The following is a 12,815-nucleotide window of genomic DNA, read 5'->3' on the forward strand; positions in this document are numbered from 1 at the left end:
GCGTCTGAAGAGGATCTGTTGGGAGTGCGTAAGAGAGGGGTGGGGAGGAGGGTAAGTCCGACGGTCCAAACGGGGTATTTGCGTGAGCTCCGCAAAGGTGTGCGCCCCCTCCCTCGAGAATCCTGGATCGAGACTGTCCTGAGCCCGGCAAATCAGACCTCAGGCCAATTTAACGGCAGCCTCGTTTCCAGGGTTCCCAGAGTGAGCCGGCACCCCCTGAAGCTCTACCCTGCGCGGTAAATTTTGGGTAGGAGTGTTCAACAATTGCCAGGCAGGGGCGTGAATCCTGCCCCTGGCAAAGTTGGACAGAGCCGTTTTGGAGTCGCTGAAGATGTATTGGGCGCCCGAATGTGCAAGGGCTAGGACGATGGCGGTCTCCTCTGCCTCCTCAGGCGTAGAGCCCGAGGGAAGACGGTGAGTTAGGGGGTGAGGTAGGGTTGGATTGTAGGCAACTGCTGCAGCTTCATGCGCTGTACATGCGGCGTCTACCCAAACGGCATCGTGGGCTTGCCCATAATACTTATGGAGGGCATTAGCGCGAGCTACGCGGCGAGGGATGTGATATTTGGGATGGACGTTTCGAGGAAGGGGTTTCACAACGAGAGGTGCATGGATGTGTCGAGGGATGGGTATAAGGGTTGACTGGTTAGCGGGTATGTTGATGCGAAGGGAGGAGAGTATATGGCGGCCAGTCGCGCTCGTGGCAAGTCTAAGGTACTGTGTCTGAAGGTGCGCGTCAACTAGTTCCTGAATGGTGTTATGCATGCCTAGTGCAAGAAGTTTGGCTGTGCTAGTGCTACGAGGTAGGTTTAGGGCTGCCTTAGTCGCAAGGCGGATCATTGCGTTCACGCGTTCGGTTTCCGTGCGGTTCAATTTGAGATATGGGGTAGCGTATAGAATGCGGCTAAGCGTAAATGCGTGCACTACTTTCATGTTGTCCGCTTCGTCTAAACCCTTGTTAAGGGAGGACACTCGGCGTAGAAGGTGCAACACGGATTGCGTGGAGGCCTTGAGCCTTTTAAGGGTATGTTCATTTCGTCCAGAATCCTGCAAGAGCAGGCCAAGGATGCGGAGGGCGGGTGTGACGGGGATAGGGGATCCTTTTAAATTGATTTGGATGGGCGAGTTAGCGCTAGATTTTGGCCTAATTAGGAAGAACGCGGACTTAGATGGGGAACACTCGAGCCCGATGGATGACGCGTGAGAGGAGATGGTGTCTGCTGCTAACTGAAGAGTTTCCTCAATTTCCCCGTCAGAGCCATGAGTGGGCCATGTGGTAATATCATCAGAGTACAGGGTATGCTTTAGGTGTGGGATTAGAGCCAGTTTGTGAGCTAGGGGGATGAGAGCAACGTTAAAGAAAAGGGGAGAAAGGACCGCCCCTTGAGGGGTTCCGAGCTCTCCGAGTGTATAAGGGGATGTGGTAATCTGATCTATGTGCAGGGAGGCAGTGCGGCCCGAGAGAAACGCGCGAGCGTAATTGTAGGTTTTAGGGCCTACCTGTAGAGCCTGCAGTTCCCGTAAGATGGCATCGTGTCGAATTCTGTCAAATGCCTTGGTGAGGTCAACTGCCAGGATAGCTTTAGTGTGGTGGGGGATAGTATCACCAAGCACGTCATGCGTAATTTAAAGTAGGGCGTCCTGCGCAGATAGATGCGAACGAAAGCCGAGCATACTGTGGGGGAAAAGGTGGTTGTCTTCCATGTACGTTGTTAGCCGAGCAAGAATTATGTGCTCGAAGACCTTGCCTAGACAGGATGTAAGAGAAATGGGGCGGATGTTGTCTAGGGTGATAGGCTTGTGGGGTTTTGAATGACAGATGAAAACCTCGTTCCTCGCGCCCAGGTTGACAGTTTTTGACAGATGAAAACTGTCAACCTGGGCACGAGGTTGCCCTGGCAGAGTTGCCCGCATTGTTTGAACAGTCAGCCTATGGCTGAAAAATCTGGGTGTTTGCATAGCTCACGCGCACTTGGACGACTGCAGCCGATTGCTGTAGCAGCGAAACAGTTTACTCATTGAGCTGCCAGCTTGCTTTCAGTAGACTGTAGAATGTACAAATTTCCGTCTGTGACTGCTCTTAATAAAGTTCCATCCATTTTGAACTGAACTATTCGGGCCTCCAAGTGTCATATCGGGTGTTTTCCAGCACACGTATACTGAGCTGTACGTCTGCGCCACGACTTTACGTGTTGCTGAAGATGTTTGCACTCATATCGGTTATTGGACATGTGCGCCAGGAATACAAATGAAGAGGGGGAAATTGATTTTAACCGGTATCATGCACAGACAAGGTAACCAGGGGTACGTTGGGGTAAGAGTGGATGCCAAGGGAGGGGAACGTACAGCTGGTGTCGGCAAAGAACCAGGGGGTGAAGGGAGGGGTGTGGCGTAAGGGATCGACAATGCATGCTTGGAAAATACGGTCAAGTGTCAGTCAAATGGTCAATGTTCTGCACCATTATACGTTTCCACGCGTTGTCCGCTTAATAAGTTATGCAAAGTGAAAGCTACATCTGTTTGAGGAAATTAAATCTGTTTGGAGAGGATGGAAGCAGTTGGCGCGGGACAGCTGAGACAGACAGAAAAATTATTTCTGCAAGGAGGTCAGAAGGAGAGGAACTTATTCAGCTACGGGTGTAATATCTGACATTTTTTGCTGCAAAAGCAGCCCATTATCAGTCGTTGTCGGGTCACCTGAGAGCATGCCAGGATGAGCGTTGCAGTGCCCAATTGCTCACTCATGAAAAGGACCAGCGTAACACAGTGAACATTTCCGCGCTTGGGCGAGAGGTCTCAAGCATTTTTTGGAAGCGTATGACAGCTGTGTGCCCACGCCACGGACCTACCCTTTATTATTTACTGATTTTTTTCAACATGAAAGCCCAGGTAACGTTTTCACTCGGGCCACGCACCATTATTAGGCAGCTGCAGCAGGGAATGTTTTACATTTCGCAACAGTGGGAAATGACTGACACTTGCCAATAAAGAACAAACTGACACATACCGGGTGTTTCAGGTAAGGTCCCCACTAATTTTTAGAGTTTTTGAGGTAAACCGAACCGCTTTGCGGTATAGCAATACCAGAGGTGGCGGACTAAATTTTAATGCCTGATTTAATAGTCTCCTGATTGAAATTAGTGACTTGTAGCCGGCTTTATTTTACTAGTTTAAGATGATTCGCCTGTTTTTTTACGTCCGCCAACACTAGTGTTGCTATATATGCCGCAGAAATCTTCTCTATCTCAAAAATCCTTTTTTTAATTACTAGTGGGCTTCTCAGAAACACCTAATATTATGAGGATTGCAAACACAGTCCCGGTGCATTCAGGAAAAATGTTGCAGGTACTTGTATCACAACCTAAGATGAACAAAGACAAGGGGAAGGTTAAAGGACGCATTAAAATTCCTTTGGGCACACAGGTAGTCAAATGGAAGAAAAAAATGCGAAATAAAAAAAAATAACTTAATGATGCATTTCCAAATACCGGTTATTCCACAGGTAGACGCAGGCTTTTTTTGTACGTGGGGAATCTTCACTCTAAGCCTGCGATCCACACGTGTTCCGTAACACGGTATGTTGTAAGGTACATCCAAACGTTCAGGAGAAGGTCTGGTGGGTGGTGGAAAGATTATTAAAGAAATGATGTGTGTGTTTGCAGTTGGATTTATATCAGCATATCCGAGTATCTTAATATAAAATTAAGAGGCTGTGGATGTTCCTATTGATTTGAACAGGCCACGAGTGACTATTATGAAGAAAGTTACTGATAATGTGAACAATCATTTTTTGCGATTTTGATACATTCCTAAATATTATGGTTCCCTAGACCAATGGTCAGTACACGAGTTTCGAAAAAAAGCAATTATACAGGGTATTTTTTTTTTCTTTTAACTGCTTTCAGTTTTTAAAAAGACGATGATAGTATCGCGAATACCTCCTTCACTGAACGTGTATTTGGCTCGGCGGACACAAGATAAGAACATAGCAGACAGAGTTGTTTATGCGTAAGCATTGTATGGCTATGTTCGCGGTTTCGTGTCATCACGAGCTTGTCGTCGAACCAATTGAGATATAATAAACAGAACTGTTGCATTAGATAGACCATAAAAAAATCTCGCAGGGAAAGTCATGCGGCGCATGTGGGGTACTTAGTTAAATAATTAGAGCCAAAAATGTCCAAAAAATGGGCGGGGCCGGAGCAAGAGTGGCACCAAATTTGAAAACACCGGAAGAGGGCGGAGCTAAAGCGTAGCGCCAAATTTCAAGACTCAAATTGGGCAATGACGGAACTTAATTAATTTGGGGGAAAAGGCAGCAAAGAGAGGTGAGGAGGCGTCACTACTTACGCATTCCTCCAATGCGGGTGGCGCAGTGGTCTCATAATTTTTAATTCATTAACCGAATGTCATTATATTTTTTAGTACTTCACTTAATGCCGCGTATTGCAATCACAAGTTTGAAGACTGTAATGATTCGAGGCTAATAAAAACTGCAGCAGCACGTGTCTAATTGCAACAGGTATTGAGATATTCGCGATTGAAACTTCAGCCTTTTCGAATCCGATTCGGAAACTCGACGTCCAGAGTGCGGCGCAAATCCCAGCCACAATACTGCGGAAGGGACTGACGTAATGGCGATGACACACGTCTGTGGTAGAGTACCTACACGACACCGAGGCTATAGCTGTAGGTGCCGCAGAGAGCGGAAAGCGGAAAGCGAAAATCTGCGCGTTGTCGCCGTGCTGCTTATTCGAGGCCGCTGACGGTAGAAAGCGTGCCGCAAAGCTCAATGCCAGTTGCCAAAGAAGAGCGCCTGCTGCCCACGGCAGCCGTCACAATGCACATATATGGAACACCTGTCTGCAGCACCCACAGCTAGCCTCGGTGTCGTGCCAAATACGTATACAGTGAAGGCGGCATTCATGATACTATAAGCGCCTTCTTAAAAATCCGTAAGCGGTTAGAAAAAAGTGCCCTTTATATTTGCTTGTTTATCAGTCTCAATATTGCGCCTATATGCGCTAAACAGCCACACAGACTGTCAGAAATTAAAAAATGATTTTTCTTACTTTTCGAATGAATTTGAGCAGGAATGTGTCGCACAATTTGTGCGCAGTTCACTGGGTATAGGTATACTATAGTATGCTCCGCACAGAAAGACACTGCACACTATAGACAACATATAACCGTCATTTATGCCATAACGACAAAATACACAGAATAGATCTGAAACTGAAACCTGGCCACAGAGCATGCATACTAGGAACCGATTGCGTGCACCTAAGATACCGAAACCATTATCTCAACAGGTGGACAAGGATGGGCGGTCTGACGTGGAGAGCCGCTGCCCGGCTTCTGTTATGCTGATCGTAATGCTGATTGCGCTGTGTGGCATGTGACGAATGCGCATGGCAGTGCATCGCGCTGATGTTGATGTCCGCACTATTCGCCTGTATTTTCTCGAGATTATGTTTCACTTTATGAAAGCTTGCAAGGAAGGGAATTCAGCGCTGAAGTCCCTCTCAGCTTTACAGCCAAACCTTCCCCTTAAAAATACCTTACTTTCTCAGCCTGGGCAGTCAAGGCTAGCCTTTTTAATATGTCATATCAGTTGCACGGTGGATGCTAATATGTCATGGCACCTAATTTTGTTCACTTGTATATTTGCCCAATCAGTTAATGCCTCAGCGCTTTACACCTCCTGCTATAAGGATACCAAGTGAAAAGCAAAGAATAGGATATAATGAAAAATGCAAATTAGTGGCGTTGTTCCTCTGTTTTTTTGAAGGTGTCTTCAACGTGATCAACAGGGCTCTTTAAGCGAGAGGAGCTGACAAGACAACGTGAAAAAACCAGATGGACTGACAGCAGAAAAAGGCATACAAAACGAAGATCGTGAAAGAAGAGAGAGTGTCTATAAAACTTTAGAACCCTACGTGTCAAGAAATATTTATAGGAACAAGGAATTAGGTAGCCGTGCTGTAGAGATACCGTCTTTGCAAAAGTTACCAATCTGCATTGTTTGCTTCTCACTCGTTTAGTGGAGGCCTTACGGCTTCCCTAAAAATCAAAACGTCTTCAAAGGTGAGGAGAAGAGTCCGCCTTGCCTTACAGAGATTTAGACCTCGGGGGTGGCACAAGGGCTCCACTGTAAGACTGAGGGGAAAACCATATAGCCGGGTTGCCTTTGGAAAAAAGGTGGCACCTATCCTGCCTGCTGCGTCCGTATGCCAAGGCTCACAAAAAGGGCATTAACACCATGCCGGAGTATGGTGGACGACACAGTGAAAAAGCGCAGTCCTGTCATGACTGTATGCCCACCCTTTGGCAATGGGCGTCAGTGCTCAGGCGCCGAAATTTTGCGGTGGTGCTATAAAAATGTGGCTAGTAACTGCACCAGAATAAAAGTTCAAACTAGTCAGAAAGTAGCCAGGGAGCCCAACTTAAATTTTCGTCCCCTGACGGAGTCGTAAAGTAGCCACCAAAGTCAACCCTGCTTTTGTTCAAGACCGGAAGTTGGAGAGCTATGTGAGGAGGAGGCGCCGTAGGATTATTGATAGAAAACGTTATGGACGGGCTTTACCCGGAGGGTGGGAGAGCTGTTGCTTGTGCGGCACAATTTCTCTCTGCTTCCACGGAACCGCCGGCGAAGGTGAATGATGTGATGGGATCTGGTGCCCCCTTTCTGCAGTACCCTCGCCTCTCAGTCATCGGGACGGGGTAGAAAATTTCGCGGCCGCGCGACATCATAAACCGCCCCCTCCCCACTCACGACTCAGGACGCGACCAAAACCGTTTTTTCAGAGGGCGAGAACTGCTCCGGCGTTCCGGCATAGTGCATCACGAATCCCTCAGATACCGGCGCGGACGGTGATCTGTCGTGGGTGCTCGCCACCGCAGAAATCGATGACAGTCTTTAGCGACTCGAGACGGGGCTGCTAATGAAGTTGAAAATAGTTTCGTTCCGCCTCGCATGCGGCCCAAAGTTGTTAGCGCTGTTTTTCCAGCCCACGTCACGGGCATCCAAGGTGTGTTCCTAATTATGAGTTGGACACTGCTCCTTTTCGAGCAATTGGGTCTGCTGCAGAGCCAGTGCATTGTGAGAGCGGATTGAGCAACTCTGTGAGAGCTCAATTGTATTGTTGTCGTCTCCATTAGGAAATGCAGTGAAGACCGTTGCGTCATAGTTTTGCCCATCACAATGCTATTAGAAAAACAATTACCCGTTGTTTTCACCCTACCACGAATTTTAAGGTAGATTGTGCATGTAGTCAATTTCCTCGTACTCAGCATGTACGCACTTAGTTATATGTAAATGACAGCTGCTCAATTTTAGCTGAATGTTCGATTCAGCGACACTATTTTATATTTATTTTTTTAAATGGTGCAGAATGCTGTTAACGTGGGCCCGTAAGATATTTTGACAGACAATATCACTTTTCGACTGAAAGCACTTTTGCTAGTGACACGGAAAATCTCAAATAAAAGAAACATCCAGATATGTTCTTTTTTCTTCTTTCATGGGCCCATTACTCCGATCAGCAATCTTGAACTGAAGCGCGACAAACGCTCACATCCCACAACAGATAAGACAAGGCACGTTACAAAAATTGACAACGCGTACTCTTGCGTCCTAATGCGCGAAGCTCCTCGAAAGCTGCCATCCTCTGCGAGCGTGTGCAGTGTGCGTGACGTAGGTGGTGCAACACACGGCGTCTCCATTCCCTCCACTTCTGGTCGTCGTGCACAGCCGCCCTTTTAGCTCACCACGTCTGCTGCACGCCGTTCAGGGCCCGCGCGGGCGACACGTTTCCATCCCAACGCAAGAGCAACAGTCCAGCGGATCGCCTGCCTGCATGTCGACCGACGGGAGAAAAATTGCGCACACTTTCGCGCCGTCGTGCTATTTATGCCAACCTATCCCACACCGCATCGTGCTTGCCATGCGGCACACGTGCGACAGCCGCCGTAAAAGAATAAAAGAAATGAAATGAAATAAAAAAAAAACGAAACGCAGGCCAGAGAAGGCGCGCGTTGCATCCCCTGCCGTATCTTCGCCAAAGCGGTGCACAATTTATAACGCACATTTTTCGTTTATGGGGGTTTTTGGAACAGCTCTTCCCTTCTGCAGCCTGCGTGCTTTTTGATGTCATCTAGAAATGTAAGCGCTACGCACTTTTCTAGAACTGTATCGATTGGTTGATTTGTCTAAATCACACTTTTGCTCTTACCATATCTATAGCTTGTAAGTTTCTCGTGCTTTATCGTGAGTTGTTTTGCGATTGTGATTTAAATGCGCACGCTGACGAGTATGTATTGAACTAAATTTATAATTTCCTAAATGCTATCGCTTTCGGGTTGTACTTTTTGTGGTGACGTAGGTGGCTGATAATCATCTTCAACCGTGGTTAATCCCCTTGCACGTGAAAGACCCCGTGGTGTGAGGTTAGCGAGGGCAAGACCTTCTTCACATGCTGCGATTATCGTCGCAAGCAAAATAAATAAACAAGTAAATAAATAAACAAAGAGCGGGAACTACCGCAAAAGGCGTCATTGCAGGCGACGCAGACGATGAGCACCGTGCATGGTCTTGTCTAAACGAGCCCCTGTGTCGCTCTAAAGGGGTTGAATAAAACTTCCCATGAAGTTTTAATCGACCGTGGACCTTCTAGTGCATAAAATACCTGCGTGCGCTGCAGATATATCTGGCGACGGCAAGATATGCTTTTCACAGCATAAAAATAGTTATAAACAGGTCCCATTCGGCATATTGGCAGCCAAACAATAAAGTTGTAAGTTGACGCTTGTGTGTGTTTGTGCTCTCCTGCTGTCCTGTCGCTTGATCTGCGCCATTATTCCGTTAACCATACGTGCAATCTGCTGCAAGAAATGACGTTTTAGCGTACTATACAAATTTGCGCACTTTTATATGTTTTTCCAGAAAAAACTCCGCTCACACGGTGTAACATGGCACTAGTCATTGTCATAGGGTGATTTTTGGTAAGTACCACACTACATCCGGAAGATATGGGTCTGTTGGCCATAGAACAGCCTTGGCGAAAAAAATTGAAATTTTGTTTTGAGGAAAGAAAGTGGCGCGGGAATTGTCTCACATATGTCGGTAGGCACCGCGGAACCGGGCCGTAAGGAACGGGACAAAGGAGGGAGTGAAAGAAGAAAGGAAGGAAGAAGTAGGTGCCGTATAGTGGAGGACGCCGGTATAATTGCGATCACCTGGAGATGTTTAATGTGCACTGACATCACACAGCACACGGGCGGCGCCTTTTGCGTTTCACCTCAACCGTAAAAGTGTTTTGGTTGTCATAACTCATTCAGAGCAAAAACCTGCTCAAATTGAGACCAGAAGCAATTACCCCATATTAGCAGACATTTTGGGACAACTCTGCGTACACTCTACGCGTAGTCCAATACAGCCGACCGACACTAGAACCAGCAATGAACATGTTCTGCATGAACGTCATGCTACGCAACGCGCATAATTGGGCCAGTTTCAAATTTATTTTTCTCCGTTTTTACTTTTCAATCTTTGTTTGCGCTCATGCAGCTTTTTTTATCCTGTCGAGCTCCACAAATTTATTGTGACTTTAATGCGAATAGTAACGCAGTTATCACACCACGCGACATCAATCTGCGATCGACTACACACACCTCTAAGCGTAGGGGCCGCGTCCCGTTCGGAAGAAAGGCGCGGGAGGCCGTTGCAGAAGCAGTCGTCGTCTTCGCTTTGGCAGACGTGGTTGCTGCGATGCGTGTGCTCGGGGATAATAATATTAATTTAATTTAATTGGTTTTTTGGGGAAAGGAAATGGCGCAGTATCTGTCTCATATATCGTTGGACACCTGAACCGCGCCGTAAGGGAAGGAATAAAGGAGGGTGTGAAAGAAGAAAGGAAGAGAGAGGTGCCGTAGTGGAGGGCTCCGGAATAATTTCGACCACCTGGGGATCTTTAACGTGTGCTGACATTGCACAGCACACGGGCGCCTTAGCGTTTTTCGTCCATAAAAACGCAGCCGCCGCGGTCGGGTTCGAACCCGGGAACTCCGGATCAGTAGTCGAGCGCGGGATAATAATATTAATAATTTGTTTTCGGGGAAAGGAAATGGCGCAGTATCTCTCATATATCGTTGGACACCTGAACCGCGACGTAGGGGAAGGGGTAAAGGAGGGAGTGAAAGAGAAAGGAAGAAAGAGGTGCCGCAGTTCGAGCGGTTACCGCTTTTACACATTGGCACAAAGCAAGTCTTCTCTTTGCGCTGTCGCTTTGGCTTTGACATTTTTTTTGTCCAGTCACATGTAGCTCGTTTAGTGGTGGACACGGGAAAAAAACAATCGAGAGCTCAGTCCATGATTTGACTACACGGTGAAATCACGCAGAACGGATACACGCACGCACAGAACGCGCGCACAAAACCGACGAAATCACCACAGAACTGCTCGGAGGAGCGGATGCGTCGACTTTCATGTGCAAGGAGCCACACAGGACAACATACACTGCACCTCAGTCAACAAAATTTCGTGCACAAGCAGGTTAATCGCGCATGCACAAGACCAGGTCGCTGCCTTCCGCAGCGAGAAAACCGCGTCGTCTGCTGCGGCAGCTCCCTCCCGACAAGCAGCGCCCTCTGCCGCCATCGGTGTGCTTTCATTGCAAACGGTGCCACCTGCTCCCATTGCGCAGCGCTGGCGCTCGGCACACTTCGGGTTGACGAAGAAGAAGGAGCGCCGACCAAAGAAAACAAAAACAAAAACATGTTCGTCAACATGTTTGTCCCCGACCAGACGAGTTTTCGTCTAACTCTCAACACTTCGGGTCTTTGGAAACACGCCCAACAGGGCAACCAACAAAACAAGTTCTGACAAATTTAGCAGAAAAATAACAATCAGTTTTAAAACAATCATTTTGCAAAAAATGCATACAAAGTAGTGCTTCACTTTGTGAAGTGAGTATAAAATAAAAATAAAATACTTTACAAAAATGCAGTGCCAGTCTTGTCGATCTCGAAATTGGCGGGGCAGCAGCATCGTGATCGCCACGAAGTCAGATGGGCTACTGCTTGAAATATAGAAACTCGGTGCTGCGTGAAGTTGTCTAAATTAATTCGATTCCGTCTTTATTTTTTCAAAGGTATTCAATATGTAAGTTAATGAAACGCTTACACATACCACGCTTTGACCCTCAGCAACTGGAATCAGCGAGTCGAGCTACGTAGGCTCGATTTGCCCCACACAGCGCTGTTCAAAGAATACCGTCACCGCAAGAGATGGCCAGAACGAAGCGTAGTTCTTCGCTTCGAACGATATGTGAGTGTCATCGCCGGAACGCCGCGACAGCTTTCATAAACCTCAAACCGCAGTTCATGACCAACTTGGGTGCACTCGTCCGGTGACAACGCTGCGGCAATAACCCAACCAGCGAAAAGGTAAGCTATCAGAAAACCCAAAACATTATCGTGTGGAAATTTAAAGTATTAAATTTCCTGCGAACTGGGAAGCGTCTCTTACAACGTTAAAAACTTAAATATACGGTGTCTCTTCAACAATGGGTGCCAACTAAGTGTGACAGTCATAACTTGCACGTCAGATATAAGATGTTGAAGCACTAGCTGTGGCAATCGTTTGGTCGCGGATGGGATGGAAACGAAAGAATGCAAGCACTGGCCTTAAATGAATTAATTAAGAGCTTGAGATGTTCGGCTCCCATACAGGAGCTTTGTTCACAATGATACAGCGACACTGGGCACAAGCGTGCGGAATGGCGCCGTTGCTTGCTACTGTGAATGTGCTAAAAAAAATTATAAGTCAGTTTTCTTTTCATACTGTCGTAGCTTTAGCTTCAAAAGGGAGCAGGTGATCGGTCTCCACGGTGCATACGAACATGGCTTTTAAAGGCCTGCTGCCTCTCAGTGCTTTCCTGTCGACAATGTTGTTCATTACATCCTTCATAGCAACTCTAATTCACAGGGAATAAATTTTAGGCAACCGCAACTACACAAAGGCAGTGTACTGCTTTAAAAGTATGCACCTGTGGAAGAAACAGTGGTAATTTCTTGTGAGTGACATTGCCAGAAAAAAAAAAAGCTTATTCCTTCAGTTTCATGCGTTTCATGGCAACCTTATCGTGTCGCAGTGTTTTGGTACGGATGTTTTACACTTGCAGTCCATTCTCATCTCAAACAAAAACCCGTCTCTTTGTTCCCATCGCAATTACAGAAATGTGAAGTGAATGGCAATAATTTTACATTTACATTTTCATTCGTTACAAGGAATGAGAAAAATGCCTGCATAACATACTAATGTGGTTTTGAGAACTGGCATGGGGTCACTCGATCATAAGGTGCCATACATATCTGGTACTAGTCAAAAAAGCAATATTATGATTGTTAATATTCTGCCCCATGAAACTTGAAATATTCTTCAGCAGCCGTTCGGGACAATAAGATATATTGCCACCTCTATTACCACTTGCTTGACCAACATACGCTGCTGATAGACTAGCAGTTGCTGTGCCTGGCATAACGCCAGCATGCTCTAAATAAAATTCAGTGCTCCTTGGGAACATGCCGCAAAAAAATAAAAGCGATTTGATACACATCTCTACGGCAATTTAGCTCAAGCCTATAATGTTGACCAACTGACCTTTAAGTAGTTTATTACCTCTGATAGTGATTTACTGCTGCTTATCTATCCGCTAAATTTCTCACAAAAGGTATTCCCTGTTCAGATATACTCTTCAGCAGCGCTATCACTGCCTCGTCCGCCATGCCGTACTGCCGCTGCACCTCCTGTAGAA

This window comes from Amblyomma americanum, chromosome 1 (assembly GCF_052857255.1).
Source record: "Amblyomma americanum isolate KBUSLIRL-KWMA chromosome 1, ASM5285725v1, whole genome shotgun sequence".
Taxonomy (NCBI): domain Eukaryota; kingdom Metazoa; phylum Arthropoda; class Arachnida; order Ixodida; family Ixodidae; genus Amblyomma; species Amblyomma americanum.